The sequence below is a fragment of the Vicugna pacos genome, chromosome 1 (genome assembly GCF_048564905.1).
Source record: "Vicugna pacos chromosome 1, VicPac4, whole genome shotgun sequence".
NCBI lineage: Eukaryota > Metazoa > Chordata > Mammalia > Artiodactyla > Camelidae > Vicugna > Vicugna pacos.
The window spans coordinates 96,012,002-96,032,661 of record NC_132987.1 but is presented as its reverse complement, the minus strand read 5'-3'; the positions used below and the strand labels follow the sequence as shown (position 1 = coordinate 96,032,661).

The window sequence follows — 20,660 nt, the reverse complement described above, 5'->3', positions numbered from 1 at the left end:
ATATTCATATCTGAACATTAAAATACCTGTAAAGCTTTCTAGTAGGAAAAAAAACATTAATCTCAGTGTAATCAGTCAAATGGAAGGCAGTTAAAAATGATCAGATAATACACAAACAGAAATTTATCTCCCCTTTCTGGAATAAACTAAAGACAAAATAAATTTTATTTTTCTAACATAGGCAATTTAATCACAAATATTGGCTAGTCCTTTCACTAGATCCTGTAGTAGGTGAACAAATAGTAACTAATAAGAAGATTGATTTGCTTTGAAATTATCGTTATTTGAGTACAATAAATTATTCAAACTAAGAGTTTTTTTAATATTCAACAATATTAATTAAACATTTGTTTAGCACCTACTATGTGGCAAATAGTAGGCTATATGAAGAAACTACAATAGACAGAATTAATCTTAGCCTTCAAGTTCAGTGTAGTCAATTATAATGTAGTATAAACTATTAGAAAACAAAAAAGAAAAGATATTTGGATAAGACAAAGAATGCTTTCTTCTACAGGATAAATGTTATAAAATTACTCTATTAAACATTTACCCACGCATAAATCTGGGTTACACGTTAATTCTCTAATTGTGGTGAGCTACTGTTAGAGCACTGGTTTTGTCCAGGTAATCTATCTCCTGGGAGTCTTGTCTCTAAGAACCAAGATCAAGACTTCCTAGCCTGTTTAGTTTACACAGGCTCATGTGTCTGTCTTGACAATGTCTTTCTTTACCCTTTATACTAAGTGGATTCAACCTTCTTGGTTGCCATGAAGAAGGAAATATTCTTTGATACTGACAGGCTGTTATAATGCTAGAATTCCAATTCAACTGAAGAGCATTGCTAAGGAACTGAAAGATCCTGTGTTCCCCTCTTAGGATCCGTCAAAGTGATTCCAGTAGGTAGAGGAGATAAAACAACTCCAACACCTTCTTAACACTGTTTACAGATTTATTAATGGTCACAGGAAACTAGGTTAAGGGAAAAATGACTTGATTTTCTCAAATACACATGTTTTGATTTACATTATTTACTTATTTATTTAATTTTTTTTATTTTGGGGGGAGGTAATTAGGTTTGTTTGTTTGTTTGTTTGTTTGTTTTACTGGAGGTACTGGGGATTGAATCCAGGACCCCGTGCATGCTAAGCATGTGCTCTACCACTGAGCTATTCCGTCCCTGTGATTTATATAATTTATGTAAAACGTTAACCCCCTCCATTCTTTGTTCTATGATTAGCTGAGCCTGTATTTTGATTTCTGACCTCTGGTGGTTCGCTTGTTACATCTAAAGAATCTTTTAGTAACTCCCTTTTCCTATGTCCACATTTAAAAAATTTATCTCCTTTAAATTGTGTCAACAATCAGAGTAGGTTTTTGGTATCCTAGGTTACCTGATGATAATTCTAATTCTAAATGAATTTTATCTAAATATGAGAAAACCATAGGATGCTTCTGCATTGACTACTATACAGAATATGAGATGATTATTTTCCATTATACGGTGTAGAAATCAGTTGGTTTTACATTGACATGTCTATTTTTCCACAGTTCTTGTATTTTATAAAACCGTTCTTCATATATTTTAGAGTGTATTTCATACACGTTATTTTACTCCTTGTCATTCTAAACATCTAACTGTGATATTTAAGATGCAAACTTTGACAACAAAACAAGTAATTGAAGTGAAAGCAAAATGACCATGAATAAACAATACTACTGTCTATTAAGTGACTAATCTGGTTTAGTGTCAACTTAGCACGTTTAGAAACTTTGAAGGACCAAGTTTGAAAAACTGACAACAAAGATGTCTGTAGAATAGATAAGTAGATGAAGCCTATGACAGTATTTCAGGCCATATGAATGCCTCCATCCATATTGAGTCTTATTGGTCAAGATGTTTGTGTAGAGACACTTCAAATATTAATTACTTCCAGGCTTTAAGAGACTCCCTCGGTTTAGTTTATGTTTAAGTGCTTCTAATATGACTTGTTTGTTTGTTTATTCATTTATTTGGTATATACTTTAAATTGAATGCCAGCAGCTAAAAGGCACATTAATGATAAGTGTATAAATCAACGAACTTCCACACTCATATGATCAGCAGTCTTTTCAATAAACAGAATTTTAGCAGCATCCCAGAACCCACTCTGGCCCCTTCCAGGAATATTCCCTTTCAAGGCTGATCATTACCCCGGCTATAGATTAGTTTTACCTGTTTTTGAAATGTAGATAAGCATAATAATTCAGCACATATATTTTTGTGTCTGGCTTTCATCCCTCTACATTATAAGATCATGTTTCCTATGTATAGTTGTAGTTCAAAATTTTTATAGCTGCTTTTTGTTTAGAACCAGAGTCCAATCAAAGTTCACACATTACACTTTGGGTTGTTTTTTTTTTTTTTTTTGGTGTGGGGAGGTAATCAGGTTTATTTATTTATTTATAACAGAGGTACTGGGATTGAACCCAGGACCTCATGCATGCTAGGCACACACTCACACTCCACTGAGCTATACCCTTCCCCCTACTTCAAATTCTTATTACTGTATAGTATTCAATTTTATTACTTTATCATAATTTCCTTATCCATTTTTCTGTTGATAGCAATTTGGAGTGTCTTGGTTATTACAAATAATGCTCCTATAAATATTCATGTACTTCTGTTTTGTGAACATAGTACTCCTATTTTTGTTGGGTGTGTATCTAAGGAGAATTGCTGGCTCAAGGAATATGTATGAATAGATATAAAACATAGTTTCCGAAATGATTGTATCGATTTATACTTGACGTTTGCTTGACTCTAAAAGTGAATGCCTCCTTAACTTTGGTGCCCAGGCCATAGACTAGTCCTGGCCTTGCACTGACTTTCTTAATGAATAATGAAATTTCTTGATGAATAATATACTTATTGGTAATTTAAATATCTTGTTTTGTGAAGTACATATTCAACTCTTGCATGTTTTTAAACTGGATTGTCTGCCTTTTTCTTATGGAATTTTATGACTTCTTTATATACAATATACTGTGTTTTTTGTCAGACAGATACATAACAAATATATCCTCCCACTCTCAATTTACCTTTCACTTCCTTAGTGATGACTTTTGAGTAGAGTAGCTCTTAATCTGTAGAGTAGTTTATAATGACTAGAGTACTTCTTAATTTAATTTATTTTCTAATTTAGATCCACAATCCACCTGGAAATTATTTTTTGTGTATGTTTTGAAGTAGAGGTCAAGATTAAATTTTTTTCTATGCAGATAGTCATCTGGCCCAGCACCATTTCTTGAAAATACCATCCTTTCACACTATTCTTCATCATCATCTTTATCATAAATTAAATAACCATAGACGTGTGACAGATTCCAAGCTGTTCCACTGATCAATTTTTAAATTATTCAATCAACATCATACTGACCTAATTAAGGTAGCTTTATTTTTGGTCTTCATATGTAGAGTATGATTCTTCTAGTTTTCTTCCTTTTATTCTTTAAAATTTCCTTGACTAATCTTGATTGATTTCTGCATTTTTGTATTTACATATGACTTCTATAACTGTCTGTTAATGCCCCCACCCCTCCCTACCAAAAAGAAAGAAAGAAAGAAAGAAAAAACTCCATAAGATTTTAAGACACTGTACTGAAATTACTTTCTTATTACACCCAAAAGCAATGTTGAGTGGCTTTATACTATATATATTATGTATCTTTTCATTTAGGTTGCTGCTTTTGGAAAAGAGAAAGTTGTTTCCATTCACAAAGAAGACTGATAAAACTGAATCCTTACTAAAAACCATTTTAGAATAGCTGTGCTAGGTATTTGTCACTTCCTCTCATTACACATACAAGGTCAATAAAGAAAAATGACATTTGTGGAGTAATGCCTGAAGAATATGCAGAACATCTATGGCTTGAGTAAACTGATAGGATCCAGGCCTCTTCTCAAATTCCGTGACCAGCTGATTACCAAGTGGTTCCCTGGGGCCACTTATGAACCCAGGTAAAAGGACTTAACAGTCAGTTTAAGACATGTGCCATCAACAGTGGAGATGTCATCAGTGAGGAATGAAGCTGGCATGCATTTTCCATCTCACACCTGGATACTATCATTTTCCTCCGCTTTAGACTAGGTTTTTGGAGTTTCTTGACTGAATTGTTTTCTTTTGGTCCTTCCTTAGACGTTTTGCTTTCTGAATTTTTGAGTGATGTTACGATACTGCCATACATTAACAGAAATGTCTCTAAAACTCTGGTCGTACATTGTACACAACTTTTACTAATTACAAATGGGTTGTAGAAATTCCATTTGCTGAATTATAGTGTTCTTTTTGTGAGGACAAATAAAAAATTTATTACTTTCATGTTTCAATCTGAGAGAATTCCGCTTCTGAGCAGTCTTGTTTTTATCTCATGGAGATCACGAATCATGCAACTAATTACGTTCTCAAAGAGGAATTAAAATATTAGAAACAAATATACAGATTATCTATAGATACATGGATTTTTTTTAGAATCTGTTTGTGTCAATTTTTTCTTCTATTTATCTTTTCTCTTATCTCTTTTTGACCCACTTTTTTTCTTTAATTTAATACATTTTTTCTATTATTGTGACTTTTATTGTCCTATTGCCTATTTTAAAGTTCATTTTGTCCTGAAAAGGAATGAATTACTATTTCAGTGAATAGGTGATGGGTAGAGAGGATCAGGGAAACTGCATGAAAGAGAAAAGTTGATATGAGTTAAAAGGGATTTGTGGGCAGTGTATTAAACAACCTTTAACAATGGAATTAAAAGAGTTAAAAATAATTTAAGTAGAAAGGAGAACCTTAAGAGAAGAAGAAATAAGATGATAAAACCATATCAGAGGAGATGCCTTTGTGGCAACCAGTGAAGGGCAACGAATGATAGCTCGGTTATTATCCAAAGCAAACCAGGAGGTAGAGGTATCAGGAAGGAGAATGAGCTTTGTTGTATAGTGAAAGGAATGTCATTTTCTGAGGTCTTTTACAAGTTAGCTTTATATATCATAGCAGCACAAAAGTTTGAACCTAGTCTGAGTTCCAAGGTAATGTTTCCTTGCAGAAGATCAGATTACTTGGCCATCACCCATGAATGGGGAGATGGTGAGCTGCATAGTCTCACGTGCTGCTGGCATTGATTCTGCTAATTCAGGACACATGAAACATTGATTAACATAAAGACAGTGTTCACTGATCGTCATAAAATTCTTAACCAAATCCTGCAACAAAGATAATCATGAACTGGAGACTTTCTTCCAGAAGCCAGAAAGAAACATACATACATACACACAAACACAAGCATGCACAACTGAGAACAATTTTGGAAAGGTTGCACTAATAGAAAAATCTGCTTCATAATGTGACAGGGGATGACAAGGCAAGACCTGCTCTAAAGACTAGTGACAAATGAACGGAGGAATTGCTTGGTCGTGCACGGCTCTCCCCAGAGCTGGCTTGGAACTTGGAAGCCTGACCATGCCAGTTCTTAAAACAAAAATACTTGAGTGGGTATGGAGCGCACTACTACCCACTGTTGAACAACCAAACATTAAACCAGCGTAATTCTGCTGTATTTCTACAGAAATACTGTAAGATTAAAAAAATAAAATAAAACCTTTTACATATAGAACAGTTTTCTGCTTTATATACTTCCTACGTGCATGTATGTCTTAAACTGTCAAGATACTTTAATGAAACATAAACATATAAGTAATTCTGCAGGAAATGCTGGCTTATTTTAATAAGTAACACTCAGAATATTACCATAAGATTCTTTCTTAACTTGAATCACTTAAATTTTCTGAGAACTGTTTCACATCAGTAAAATAGGAGTGTTGGATAAGATAATTGCTAAGATGGCTTCAGGCTCTCAAATTGCATAATTCTCTAATTATGCATGACTACTGGCAGTTGAGTTTTCTCACATTATCTCACGGACAACCACAGCACCGTACATACTAGGAAGCTAAAAATGTTTAATGCATGAGTAGATTTTAGTTTGTATTGCTTAAATTTAAAGGAACTTAATAAAATATACTTCTCAACAGCAGAATTATTTCCCACAAAATATTCTTAAAGTATGTTTTCCCCATTCTAATTTTTTCAAAATAAAGATAAACTACAATTTGCTTTGACAATAATATAATAGATAAAATATTAATTATACTCAATGTAAATGGAATGCTACACTAAAATAGTCTTAACAATTACTTTCATTTTGCCCAACAATATATTACCTTGAAGCCTGTTTTCATATACAACAAGTATTCAAAAGGTCATTGGACAAAGATGCCCCAGAGCATGCAATTCAACCAAAAGAGTCACATATGACTTATATAGGTGTTTAAAAATAAATACACAATAATAGTAAAGGGTTGTGCTGTCTAAACAAGGTTTGTGATAAGGGGAAGGAAATTCAACTTACTCAAAGTTTGTAAAACTATAATCAAATAATAAAGGTTATTAGTCTGTCAATTATTGGAGCCACTTTCTGTTTTCAATATTACAGTTAGTGGCTGGCAAAAGAGTACACAGATATTTGGATAGGATAATAAAATATAGATGTGTCAGGCTAAAGGTAGGTGAGAAAGACTGAGGCAAAGTGTCTTCAAGATTTATCTATTTAAAAAATAAAAAATAAATTTAAAATTTATCTATTTTGTAGTATGTGTTAAATTTTCCTTTTTAATTTTTAAATTTTTAATTTTTTTTTCCTTAAGACAATAATATTCAACCATATATATATACACACATACACCATGTTTTATCTATTAATCCACCCATGAATACTTGGGCTACCTCCATCTTTCGGATATTGTGAATAATGCTGCTATGAACATGGGTGTACAAATATCTATCTGAATAGCTGCTTTCAATTTTGGGAAGGGGGTGTATATTCAGAAGTGAAATTTCTGGATCATATGGTAATTCCATGGCTAATTATTATAGAAATCACTGTATCATTTGCCTCTAGGGCTGTATCATTTTATATTTCCACCAGTAATGCACAAAGATTGAATTTTCTCCACATCCTTACCAGCACTTGTTATTTTCTGTGTTTTTTTATAACAGCAATACTAATGGATGTTAAATGTTATTTTCCTTTGCTAGATATCAAGGTGTCTTCATTATATCATATTTTTCTGAATAACTGGAGTGCAAAAGTAATTATGTTCTCCTCTAATTTCTGAGTTTAAGGACATTGGTGACAAATATTCTTTTTAATGTCTACTCTAAGATACCATTCTGATAACTTGTGAATAATAAAAGATGCTAGTTTTATAATATATTACAAATTGTAAGGTATAAATGTGTCCAATTACAGCCTGTTTTATAATCACACTTCAGAAAATAAGGGAATGCATTTTTTCTTAGTATTTTACAACATAACCAAGGGAACTGCTAACTTGCTGATAGAATAAACTGTTAATAAATATTAATGGTTAACTATTGTCTCTGTATCCATATTTAATTGGTATTCAGATAAAGTACATATCCATAGGAATTAAGTATCCAATAATTAATGCCAAATTATTCATAGTTTTACTTTGACATTTCATAATACTCCATTAAAAGCACTGAAGAAAATCCCACAAACATAGGCATGTTATTTAAATTTAACAATTCTATTTTCTTTAAACAGGTTGTTTACTTTTAGATCAAGAAACTTGATGAAAAGTTAATATCATAAGGTCAGAAAAGCAAAGCAATGTATTCACAATAATATTTAGTTTTATTTAATAATTAACACTGGAAAATGTAAATCTACTTTGGTTTACTCTTAGAAAGTATAATAAAATTAGAAATAACCAATATCAATTTGTATTTAAATGGAAATATTGTCTTTTGTTAACCCAGTTGTTTCCTAAAGAATGTGATTACAGCCTACAGTTTATAGGTTCTAAGTCGAATGAATTAGAATTCATTTCTCTGTCTCTTGCTCAAATTGGTAAATTCTAGTCCTAGGTATAAACCAAAGGCAGATGAGTATCTATGTCCAGTAGTAAGATATGCAAGAATGTTTGTATCAGCCAGATATAACAAGTTAAAAAATTTAAACAACTAAAATGTGCATAAAATGAAGAATGTCTCAAAATAGGTTATCATACTTCAATGAAAAGGAATGAGTTACACTACCTAAAACAACATGGATACATTTCAAAAATATTACTTAATAAAATATAATTATGAAATTTAAAACCAGGGTAAAATAAGCTAATATGACAACATTCAGACACGTTTAGGGAAAGTTAGTGACTGAAAGGGGCACAGGAAGGATTCTGAGAGGTTGTGATGTTCTCTGTCTTAATCCTAGTGACAATGAACTCAGTTCTATATATTTATAAAAGTTCAATCTGCATTCTTATGATATGTGACTTTTAGTAGACTATACTTCAATAAATGAGTTCATAAAATAAAAACAATGCAAAACATTTCTCTAGGACCTCTCTCAAATCTGAAATTTTACAACTCTACCAAATCCTTAATTCCACTCTTGTTCTTACTGTTTTTATTGTCTATGTCTACACACTGTCCCTTGCTTCATGTGCTTCCTCGTCCATATTGATTATTCTCAGGCCTGGCAATTTCCTAAAACTTCAATGAATAATTTGACTCATAATTATGCCTTCAAAACTTCTACTACCCCACTCTCAACTTCATTGTAACAATCTCTCTTTTTCTCTTCCCCCAATAAAGCTCTATAATTTAAGTGTTAAACAGACCAAGATACAGCAATGTCACGCATCAACTGTAAGCTTCTTTTCTGCTTTGGATTGGGAGAAAAGCATTAGAAGATACTAATCCTATAAACTGGTAATATGTTAGTAAATACACTTTTAAATGACTGTCATGTTCGTTGACTCTGATTTAATTTTGATCACTTTCTTTTGAAGTTTCAACATCAAGACTGGAAAAAAAAAATTGGAGAATAATATCCTTCTTTAAATTGCAAGTCAAAAGACATTAAATCTGTACATTTAATTTCTTAGTAAATCAAGAAGTTTACCGATTTTATTTTCACATTTTACTATTTAAAAATGTTCTTAAAAATTAGCCATTATGTGTAGGTATATGTGTCTTTCAAAAATAATAAAGTGAGATTAAAAAACAAAGCCTTAAAATATAGAAAATTCTACATCTCTCATGGTATAACAGAACTCAGCAGTATTTTTCTCTCTCGGGGATTTGTGACAGCACTCATCTCAGATCAATTCTCACAAATGTGTGTTTTGAATCCCATGTTATTTGAGGAAAGCACCTTCTTCATAACAATGTGAAGGCACATCTAAATTCTAGGGGATTTTATACCTCAGTAAACATCAATACAATGCAAATGATGATTTACTGGTTTTCTTTTATCTATGATCTTTTATTCATTGCCTCATGTAGAGCAAATGTGAAATGTAGCTTTTGTTCCTCAAATATAGAGAGAGGGTGCAGAATTCTTGCATCAGCTCTTTTTTATTAAAAAAGAATGAGAAGGCAAGTATTCTATTCTTTTGCATTTTGTTTTGTGATAAATCCCTTCTAGCATTAAAAAAAAAACTAATAGCAATAATTTTTCCTAAAGAAAAGGGTTTTGGTTTTTAAGTATTAGATTTCAAGATTTTTCTAACTCAAAAAAGATTTTAATAAAAATTAAAAGTGCAAATGTTATTACATTCCAATGTGCAGTGGTGACCTTCATAAACCCGCTTTACATTCTCCCCACTTGAGCTGTGGTAGCAGGCTGAGTAGTGGAGGAAAAGCGCCATGTTGGATAGCCCTTAGTTTTTACTTTGCTTTGTGCTAGTTGTTTTGTTTGTTTGTTTCATGCTGACATAACTGCCTACCTGAAATTTCTGCTTACTAGTCCCTTACAAGTTCAGCCTCCCAAGTACACCCAGAAGACGTGCAATCATGTGACAGCACAGAAAATGTGTACAGATACTTCTCATGACCTCTCAGAAGAGTTCCCTCAGGATAAGCATCTACATCCTCAAATTTTTAAACCATTTTTCTCTTTCAACACCCTTCCTCTCTTGTTCCTTCTGTCCTTTCTTTTATTTCTCTTCCCTTCTTTTGTTTTTGGGAAAATTAATAAACAGAAATTTCAATTAAAATAGAGTTGGGAGACCAGAAGGGGGAGCTCTCATGCCCTAATAGATAACAGAGCCCAAGAGGACTTGGCAAGAGCTCAGCCAATGAGAGAGTGTTGCAACTCGGCCAATGAAAAGCCATGGATCCTTTGTTTACTATAGCCCTCCCAACTTCTTCCCTTCTTTAAGGGTTCTCCTCTCCGTATTTGCTGGAGACTTGCAAGTGGCTCACCATGGTTGCAGACCCAAATGACAATTCTTTGCTAATCCCAAATAAACCTATTTTTTAATTTAATTTTATTTTTTTTAGCTAGAGAAATAATTGGCAGTCTATTTGTTTTAAGTCAACATTTTCAATTAGCATTTGACCAGGATCTGCTACATAATAAATATTGTAGTTGTCATTGGGGTTATAAAGATAAATACAATAGAGACATTGTCATCAAAGAAATTTAATAAACTATCTAGTGTCAACTGAACAAATGACCACAAGCCTATAAAACAACTGCTATAATGGAAATAAATGCATGGATTATTACTGTATTTAATCCTGACAATAGTACTTTAGATATGGGTATTATGATGTTTATTTTGCTAATTACAAAGGTAATATATGCCCATTGTGGAAATTATATACATGTAATGATAATAACAATTATTATTATTACTATGAACATTTATTATGCATTTGCTTTGTGTTAGGCAATTCTAAGCACTTACATTTCTAAACTAAATTAAAATTCACAATAAAACGTTGTTGCATGTCTTATTATCCTATCATTATCCTCATTTTCAGATGTAAAAATTGAGGCAAACAGATGTTTTATACTTAAAAATTAGTAAATCTTTGTTGGAACTAAGATCATTTGATTTCTGAGTTTGCACTTTTATAATGCTCTCAGCGATGTGAATATCACTCTAGCTGCAGTAGTGGGCATGTTCTGCTTTTGGTCTTCCACATTCATTTTCCCTTTTCTTTGGCCACAAAACCCTGGTTTTTCAGGTGGGGTTTCATCTCAAGCTTGGGGCTGCTCCATTCCTTACAACTCCAGATGTGAGCTTTAAAGCAATCAGCAACTTCCTTTTCCCGTGGACATGTGAATGGTTTGCAGCTGATCATGACAGCGATGCATAAAAATTATCCAACCAAGGAGATATTTGGTATGGGCTTCTGAATAGGAAAAAGTCCTTATTCTTCTGCATAAGAAACATACATTTCTCCTAAAAGTGAACAAGGAAGAATGCAGCACTTTGAAGCTTTTGGAAGTCATCTTATCAATGTGAGAAGAATCCTGTTTATGTATCTTAGAAGCAAAACAAATAAAATTAGGTAAACTGTGCTACAGGATGATCCCTTATTTAAGCTATTCAGATGCCTATATTAAAAATTTACTTTAACTGTTCAATTCTGTTTAGATTGAGTTTCTGTTATTTGAAAACAAAATTTTCCAACCTGAGGCATTTCAATAAACAAGGTATGCTTTATTGCTCCCATAGTGTAAATAAGTACATAGTATAGATAAACAGTGCTATTGTCCCTTCCAAATCTTCTCCACCCACAATCTTACTGACTCAGTTATCCTTGACATAGATTTCTTCCATTTCTCTCCTCAAATTAGTATTGATATTTAAGTGTCATTGAAATTAGATAGTAAAGAGAATATTCCTTGAAAGACTTCTGTTATGAGATATGCAGGAATGTTTAAAGATTGGGGTGGAATTATCTTAGCATGTACTGTGTGTCTGCCCTGGAGATAAAAATGCAAACAAGTAAACAAATTCCCTGGGCTCACCAGTCTTTGACGACACTGAAGGCAGATATAGTGGACAAGCCATTTAGAGACTAGTAGGAAATAAATGTAAAAACATTTAACACACATTTTTCTTGTTGTATAATCAACATAGAATAGCAAAAATTAACTGAATGTTCATGTTTAACAAGTGCCCTTCACTTACATCGAAATGAGATGACTGATAATTAGAAAAATGTCACAATGGCTCCATGTTGTTCCTGTAGAAACCTTTGCCACCCAGAGAATGTGACATACATTCCACTGTTTTGACATGATTAAGTGTCAAGGGAATGACATTTCTGAGGTAATGTAAGGAATTACAGTAACTAAAAAAGAATTACAGTGACTAAAAATGCAGGTTTATATTACTTGAACTTAAAGAAATATATATGTACAAAATTCACCTCTGTAAATGATTAATAATTTAACAGAATTCAATTTTTTTGACTAGAAAGGGAAAAAAACAATTAAATTAAGAAAAAAGGAAAACCCTTCAACCCAAAGAACAGGTTATGATATTTAGAAAATGTATTATAACCTATTGCATTTATTTTCATTTCAATACTACTACTTATGAATTTTGCTGATAATAAATACTTTCTTTTTTTTACACTGGATCAAAGGGACTATTCACTAAATAGACTATTGTGAATCAGGCATTTCCAAATAGACTTATTTTATTTCAATATTATTAGCTAACTACTGTTGGTTACATATTATAAGCTATGTATTGTTTATTTTAATTTTAGAAATTTTTAAAAATAAGCAGAATATCTTTAATTGTACTTTATGTTAGAGAAAATATTTTTCACATACTTTATTCTGCAGAAAACTTGTTTTATAAGAAATAGTTCTGTTCTATAATTTTTAAAAAAATATTATTGTAAGGTTGAAAACCTATAAAAATCTACAGTTTACTAAAGAACAGCTATCTGAAATTTTTTATCTTGTATTTGTGAAGAGAAATACTTTCTAGGTTTTTTTGTGTGTGAGTAGAAGATTATGAAGTTCTTTATTTAGGCAAGATTCAGTTAAATTTGCCACTAACTGGTTAAGAATAGCCTAACAATTGTTTTTTTGATTTAAAAAACTGTATTTAAATATAACAGCTTTTAATTATCATTTGGAAAAAACTTCTTTAGATTGCTAAGGATTATAATGTGAGGTTTTTCAGTCTAAGAAATTTGAAGATTGAAGAGTGCTATGGACTGAATTTTGTCTCCACCTCAAATTCAAATGACGTTCTAATCCCAAATGTGACTGTCTTTGGAGACAGAGTATATTAGGGGGTAATTACGTCATAAGAGTGGGGCCCTTGAAGAATTAGTGTGCTTAAAATTGAAACGACACAAAAGAGTTTACCCACTCCAACAGATAAGGACACAGCAAGAAGATGACAGTGTTCAAACCAGGAGGAGAGCTCACCAGAACTCAGCCATCTACGCTGGCGCACTCATTTCAGATCTCCTGCCTCCAAAACTGTGAGAAAATAAATTGTTGTTTAATCCACTCTATGATAATTTGTTATGACAACCTGAACTGACAATTACAAAGGTAGATCTAAAACAGACCCCTAAGACCACAGAAGACAGAAAAATAATGACAGTGGGTACAAAAGTCATTTAGTATCTATTCATGAATGACTCTGTTCCTGGCTCAGCAGAGGGTGTATTTTAATGAAGCAGGTAATAACAGATATGAGATACCAGGTAGCTCTCAGTACTATGAAAAAATTTATTTAAAGTAGTGTATGAGTACAGAGTTTGACAGGATTGGTATTTTATTTATTTGTTTGTTTATTTTCTTATGAAAGTAGACTCACATGGTTACTAGGAGGAAAGCAGGGAGGGATAAATTGAGAGTCTGGGATTAGCAGATGCACACTACTATGTATAAAATTGATTAACTACTGATCCTACTGGGAAGTATATTCAATATCTTGTAGTAAACAATAATGAAAAAGAATATAAAAAGAATATGTATGTGTGTGTAAATGAAGGACTTCTATTTTAAATATGATAATATGGCAGCCACAAATAACTGAAATAAATGGGGATGGATTTGGGGGAGAGTCACATGAATATTTGAAAGAAAGGCATTGAGGAAAAGAAAAAAAAGCAAGTGAGAAAGTCTTGAGAGTAAGGGAGTGGTATGTATGGCATATCCATGTGAACATCAAGTAATTGATATGGATCAGCATGTGTGTGATGGGAGGAAATAAGAATTGCGGAGGTTAAACATCATTTTTGAATCTTGGATTCCTTGGTAAAGATTTTGGAATTTATTTGAAAGCTGTAGTATAATTGTTTAAACTGAACATACACCTTAATATGAAACTTGGAAAATCTGAAAAAAAAAATACCTGAAGAACAGGCAATCGATTAAAAGATTCTGATTTTTATTGATAATGAAATTCTGAGAATCAAAGAAAATATAATGGTCTATAATATTTTCACCTGTTAATGTCATCAGATTTTGTGGTAAATGAAGCCTTCTCCAATTATCTAATTCTCTAAAAGAGCTTCTTCTTCCACAAAAATTGTATCCTGCCTAACTTTTCTTCAAGGCATTTACCTCACAAAAGGCTATCCTGGAATCTATATAAAATTGTCCCTGAACTTACGATGGTTCCACCTTATGATTTTTTTCGCTTTCCCATACTACACAAAAGCACTACACATTCAGTAGAAGCCATACTTGGAGCTGTGATCTTTCCCTGGGTTGGTGAAATGTGGCAGATACTCTCCTGTGATGCTGGGCAGCGGCTGCCACAGCTCCCGGTCAGCCATGCCACCACGAGGGTGACCAACCAGTACACATAGCATCTATTCTGTACCCGTACCCCCATTCTGCTTTTTACTTTCTATACAGTATTCAATAAACTACATGGCATATTCAGCACTTTATTTTAAAATAGGCTTTGTGTTAGATGATTTTGCCCAACTGTAGGCTAATATGAGTGTTCTGAGCATTGTTAGGTATGTCAGGCTAAGCTCTGATGTTTGGTAGATTAAGGGTATTTAATGCATTTTCTGCTTAAGATATTTCAACTTACAGGATTTGTTTATCAGGTCACAACCCTGTCCGAAGGTGAGGAAGATCTGTATCTATTTCTTTATTCCGTTTCCTCTGCTTTAGCATTGGAATGGAAACTTCCCGAGGGAAGGGATTTTGTCTCTTTCTTCAGCATTGTATTCTAAATGGCTGGCCTGATGCTCATTAACTACTGAATGACTGCACTAATGAGTCACAGCAGCTGAAAAGCAGTTTGGGTGTGATGATGAGAGAAATGTCACAGAGAGAATGAAAGTGCTATTATAGTGGAGTATTTGCCTATTTGCACTTATAAACAAAGAAAGGTGCCTGCCATAGATAATCTAAAGAGAAATGAGAGTTAGTAGGAAAGTACCACAAATCAGCCCCAGATATTTTTTTGAAATCATAGGAGACATAATTCTGTGCTGAGGACACAATATGCTGAGAACAGAACAGGCCCAGGCGACATATTGTGGTCTGATCATAATGGGAGATGGACTGGAGGGACGAAGTCAGAACCTTTGCAGGAGCATGAGAGAAACAAGAGCGAATGAAACTGGGGAGGTCTGACAGCCATCCTTTACTTGGCATTTTAAAAAGCGAGCGTATCAAATCCTCTTTAAGTTATTTCTACTAATATATTTATCAATATTGAATTAAACTGAAAATGATCCCCATTAAGTTCTAGTTTACTTTGAGAGAACACTGACAAAAGTATGTTCATAGCACCAGTTTTTTATTTGCTATTGTAACTATAAATGAATATTTTAAAAAATTTTTGCATATTTAATATAGTAGGTTATCTAGTACTTTTCTTGTATTTTACATTGCTTAATTTTTGAGAAATGTAAATTTAACTATGTTGTATTTAAAATGTGTCTATTTGAAAAAGAGACACTATTAGCTGTCTACAATTTCTAACGCCAGTTAAATCTGTCTTATTAATTTCAAGAATAAAATTTTCCCATCTGATTATTTAAGCCAGATAGGATTTCAGTGTCACCAGGGAATTAATGCAGGAATGATTTGGAGATTTGCATAGTAATTGGTATGACACATATGCCCTACTGTAGAGGGCTATGGACACAGACGGTAATGAATTTACTTGCCATGTCCCTGAGATCACTATAAAAATGTGATGAAATTGATTTTTTTTTCATTCTTTGAAGTTTGTAAGTAACCATGCTGGCTAATGAGCTAATTTGAATAAGCTTTAAACAAGAATGTAGTCACATTAATGGTAATTATTAGAAAGTAGCACAAAACGAAGCTTTTTAGCTTTCATTCCAAGTTTTAATTAGCAATTAAAAGAAAAGTTATCTGACCTATGATTAAGTTTCAGTGTGTTCTTATATATGTATATGTAAAATAGTTTTAGATATGTTATTTCCATGGAAAAGTTCTCTAAAGGAAATATTACCAAATATCTTCTAAGTAATAAATATTCTAAAAATTACATTTAAACTAAACAATGAAACTGCAGCACAGTTATCAGTATCCTTATGTGTAAATTACACTCTAATAAATGGAAACAGAAAGCCTTCTATATGAAAATGTCACCTAAAATAATCCCAATTCTTTAAAGTGTTACATGATTTCTGAGTCACAGATTTGCTTTTCCCTAATTGAGAAATTGTCTGATGCGTGGTGTGCCATAATGATTGTCATTTTTAGAATACAAAAATATTTAGTAATGATAAAATAAACTAACAATAAAAACATTAAAATATTTTCTTGGTCACCTCATTTTTGTCATTGTAGCCATAAAATTTATATGATAAAATGTTTAATATAATGTATTGCCAATCATATATGTAATATTAGAAAAGGACATATATTTATTTTGACTTTAGAGGTACGTAGTAGATTTCAATATTATTCTCAGTACCTCTGAACAGGTCAGAAGGACAAATCCACAAGAGAGAAAAGGTTATTCAATTGAGAAGGGTAGAAGTGTTTACCGTCCTGAAGGTGATGGAAGATAATTTCTTTTCAATCAGGGCGAATTCATCAGCAAAACATTTTCAAGTGGCATGGAAACTTAATAGTTTTCAATTTTCATGTATGCCTTATGGGTTTTCCTAAGCCCTTTAAAACATTCTACTTTTAAATGTGAGTTTCTTTCCTAGAACCTTCCCCATTACCACTCCAGGGACGGGAGCATTATTGATGTAAGACAAAGTGTGTAACTTATTCATCTTTGAACCCTATTATTTTTAGTTTCTGGCACATAGAAGGTGCTCAAAGAATGTCTGTTGAATGCAGAAGCGAATCTAGCTTTCCCTGCTGTTATCCACAAGGAGAACATTTTCAAGTTAAAAAAAATAATAATAATAAATAAATAAATAAATAAAAACTGCCTAGGAATAAACTGAAAAAAAAAGAGAACATTTTCAAGATAGTAACTAGGGGTATTCATACTCTTAAAACTCCAATATGTTTGTAATTCCACTGGTAATTATACAAATTTCACAGAAATTGAAAATATCCTTCAAACTATTATTAACCACAAAGTTTTGCCAAATGTCCTTCTAAGTGCTTTTAAGCATGAAGGCTTAATAACATAATACAATCTTAGCAATCCACAATACTTAGAAAATATGCACAATCTTACGGCACAAGATTAATTACTAAAATACCAGCCTGAAAAGAATACATATATACTTTGTACTCTATGTTTCCCAGCTTCTTTAATAGAGAAAACAGAATATAATTTAATGCTTTCTTGACAGAGTCATTATCATGAACCTCAGTTATGTGACATCCTATTCCATTACAGATACAATGTGGCCGCAGATGTTTATGGCATGAATTCTGTTACTAAGTTTTAATAGTCTCGTGTAATTAGCTGCAAGTTACCTTGCAAAGGTCGATTGTTTTGTTTTCTTCCCTATTTTAGTCACTTTCTTTTGCTGTTGTTATTATTTGCTAAGTCCCTGTAATTAGCTAAGGAAAAACTCAGGCTATATTCAGAAACAAATCATGAGGGAAATATATAATCTACTTAAAAATTCTCCATGCATTGGGTTTAACACTTTGCATGGTACTTACAATGACCTCTAAAATAGTAGAAATTTCCCCAAACACTGGCACCTGAACATGCTGCCAGATGTTTTATTTAACAGATTTGAAACTAAAAATCAATTTGGTTGTCATTCATTGCCCTTTTGAGGATTTAGCCATAAAATGAAATAAAGAAAAAAGAGGGAGATAGACAAGAATCTCCATTTTACATTAAATGTAAAAGGGAATTTTTGGGGGTAACATCAATCCGTAATTATGATAGGGTTATTTTATACAGATGAATAGTCGATAGGTAGGTACACATATTCATAAATTCATAACAAATCTACTTAGTCACAGGAATACTTGGTATTAAAAATACCCTATATAAAAAATTCAATGTATTGAAATGTTCCTTAAAAAGGCTATCAAATATTTTAATGTGAATGCTTGGAATCATTTAGCTTAATTTTTTTTTCACATTTTCAAGCTGGCAAAAAATTTACAAGTTGGGTAGACTGCCTCATTATTTTTAGAGCAGTGTTTCTTATTTTCATATTATGCACTGTCAAGCAAATATTATTTAACTAATCTTTGCAATTTGTCTATTACATTTTCCGTCACTAGTGGAGATTGCTGATCAAATTCTTTTTTATAATCTATATATTTTATATCAATGTCATTGTTATTCCTTCTGTATTATTCTCATGTAGTAAATAACCTCATGCTGACCTTTGCTTACAAGCTGCTTCCCTCTGAAAGGGCATCCTGTAATCTATAGACATAGCTAAAGAGGCCAGGAAGTTCAAGGTGTGCTGTCATACATGCAGAATGTCATCAGGTAGCGGGAGCCCCAGGGAGAATACTAACCTCCGCTCTTGCTGTGGTCAAGCATCCCAACGATGTCTTACTCTGCACTGAGGTGCTGTCAACTGAGAGGAAGCAGAGTCTTTGAGACATGAAAGGGGAAGAAATATTTGCAAACTAGTTCTCACTTTTAAGGTCTTTTCTCCAAAACGTGTGCATTCAGTTCTTAATTACTGTGTTTTCTGTATATTTTTCAAGCTGGCATCCAGAACTGAGCACAGTTTACCGATAAGGGTCTGGCACATAAGGGTGCTTGAATGGCAAGTGTAGCTCTGGTTTCCTGCACACTATTTCGATTATCTATTAATGCTCTCTAGATTTTTTTCAACATCATAATTAAATAATCGGTTTATTTTAATTATTCTTCTTACAGTCGGTTTGTTGTGATGAGGAAAACACATACAAACTAAGCCAAAGGGGGAACACAAAAGTGAAAGAAGACTTCATAGCCAATCAAGTACATGGGTGCTGCCCTGACCTGCCATCGACTTGAGCAGAACACCTGAAGTCTCGAGCGTGTGATTTAATCTGCCAGATTCCAGTCATAAGAATGTTTAATTCCTAGGGCTGACCATGAAACACTTCATCTACTTTCCTCAAGCATACCGTGCTCTTTTAGAGCTTCAGGGATTTGCTCATGTCCCTTCTACCTGGAATTCATTTTACCTCCCATTTTGGGGGTAGCCGGCACTAATCCTTCTTTTGAAACTTACAAGGAAGCACCTTCATAATCCTAAATTAAGTAGCTCTCTGGCATGCAAGCTCCTATAATAAATCCATTGCTCCTGCTCCATCAGCTCCTTTATCAAACCACACTGCAATCACCTGTTCTCTTAGTCTAATTACCGTGATGGCAGGACATCCCCCACCTACGGCCCAGACATATCCAGCGTGGCTCTAATATTTATTCTTTAATCATTGTATATCTTCTATGTTTTTAACTTTTCTTCCAAAATATAAACTGAACAGATGCAGCTTGATGATATTCTTCAATGTATTATAAAAATGGTTTTATCTCTGCTTCATAGAGAGGATCTCTCATTGATAAGAGTTCTATCTAGGTGTTCTATCAGTTGGTTTTTCAGATCCATTAAACATTTCAGAAACTGGCAACAAGAGTATGAGGTTCTCTGCAATCCCAGAAAGGCCCCAGTGTTTCTCCTAGTTTTCTGCTCCTGACAGACACAAGTTAGGTTTAAGATGAAGACATTTCCTGGCAGAGATACGATACTAAACTTAAAAAAAAAAAAAAAAAGAAGCAAGTTTTCATAAGCTAAATCCATTCTAATCAGAATAATTGAGATTATTTTCTTCCTACATTTTTAAGTTAATATTGTCCTTTCATTTTAAGAAAAACTGATGAAGGTAAAAATGGTAGTTTTCTAATGGTCTTTATTTGGAAAAATAAAATGAAATAATATTGATCAATGATCACCTTTGGGTCCTTCCAGTTTTTGTTGTGGTCACTGCTGAGCTATCACTGACCTCTGAGATGGATACTCTGAGAAGGGTTTTTCTGGAGCAGTTGCTAAATATTACTCCTGGCCGGGAAACTTTGTGGATCTAATCACAGGAACTATATCTAAAACGTTTGTTCAGATCTCAGAGTGATAAATACATGGAAGTGACTAGGAAATAATGCTTTTCAAGTAGTTTTATACTGTTTAGAATCCTAGTATGAATCTTGTTCTCAAAAGAAAAGAGCAGCATCTTTTTAGTTCAAAAAGAGTAATTCGTGGCCTTGAGGCTCACGGGAGGCAAGCTCGCATTGCAGTACCGCTCACAGTGAGGGCTCAGATGTCTACAAGGAGACTTCATCGCAAACGCTGATGCCTTACAGCCACTCAGGAGCTCAGTGAAAG

General features: G+C 33.0%; 1 long non-coding RNA gene across 2 annotated transcripts; it reads left to right on the top strand.

The window, feature by feature from the left end:
- Positions 1-704: 704 nt before the first annotated feature.
- On the top strand, positions 705-19,772 carry LOC140698153 (uncharacterized). 2 transcript variants are annotated; one of them, XR_012075701.1, is made up of 3 exons: positions 705-899; positions 8,718-8,845; positions 19,172-19,772. It is a non-coding gene; the product is annotated as an uncharacterized lncRNA (long non-coding RNA). The 2 variants fall into 2 exon arrangements; XR_012075702.1 differs by lacking the exon at positions 19,172-19,772 and adding an exon at positions 11,103-11,439.
- The last annotated feature ends 888 nt before the right edge of the window (positions 19,773-20,660 follow it).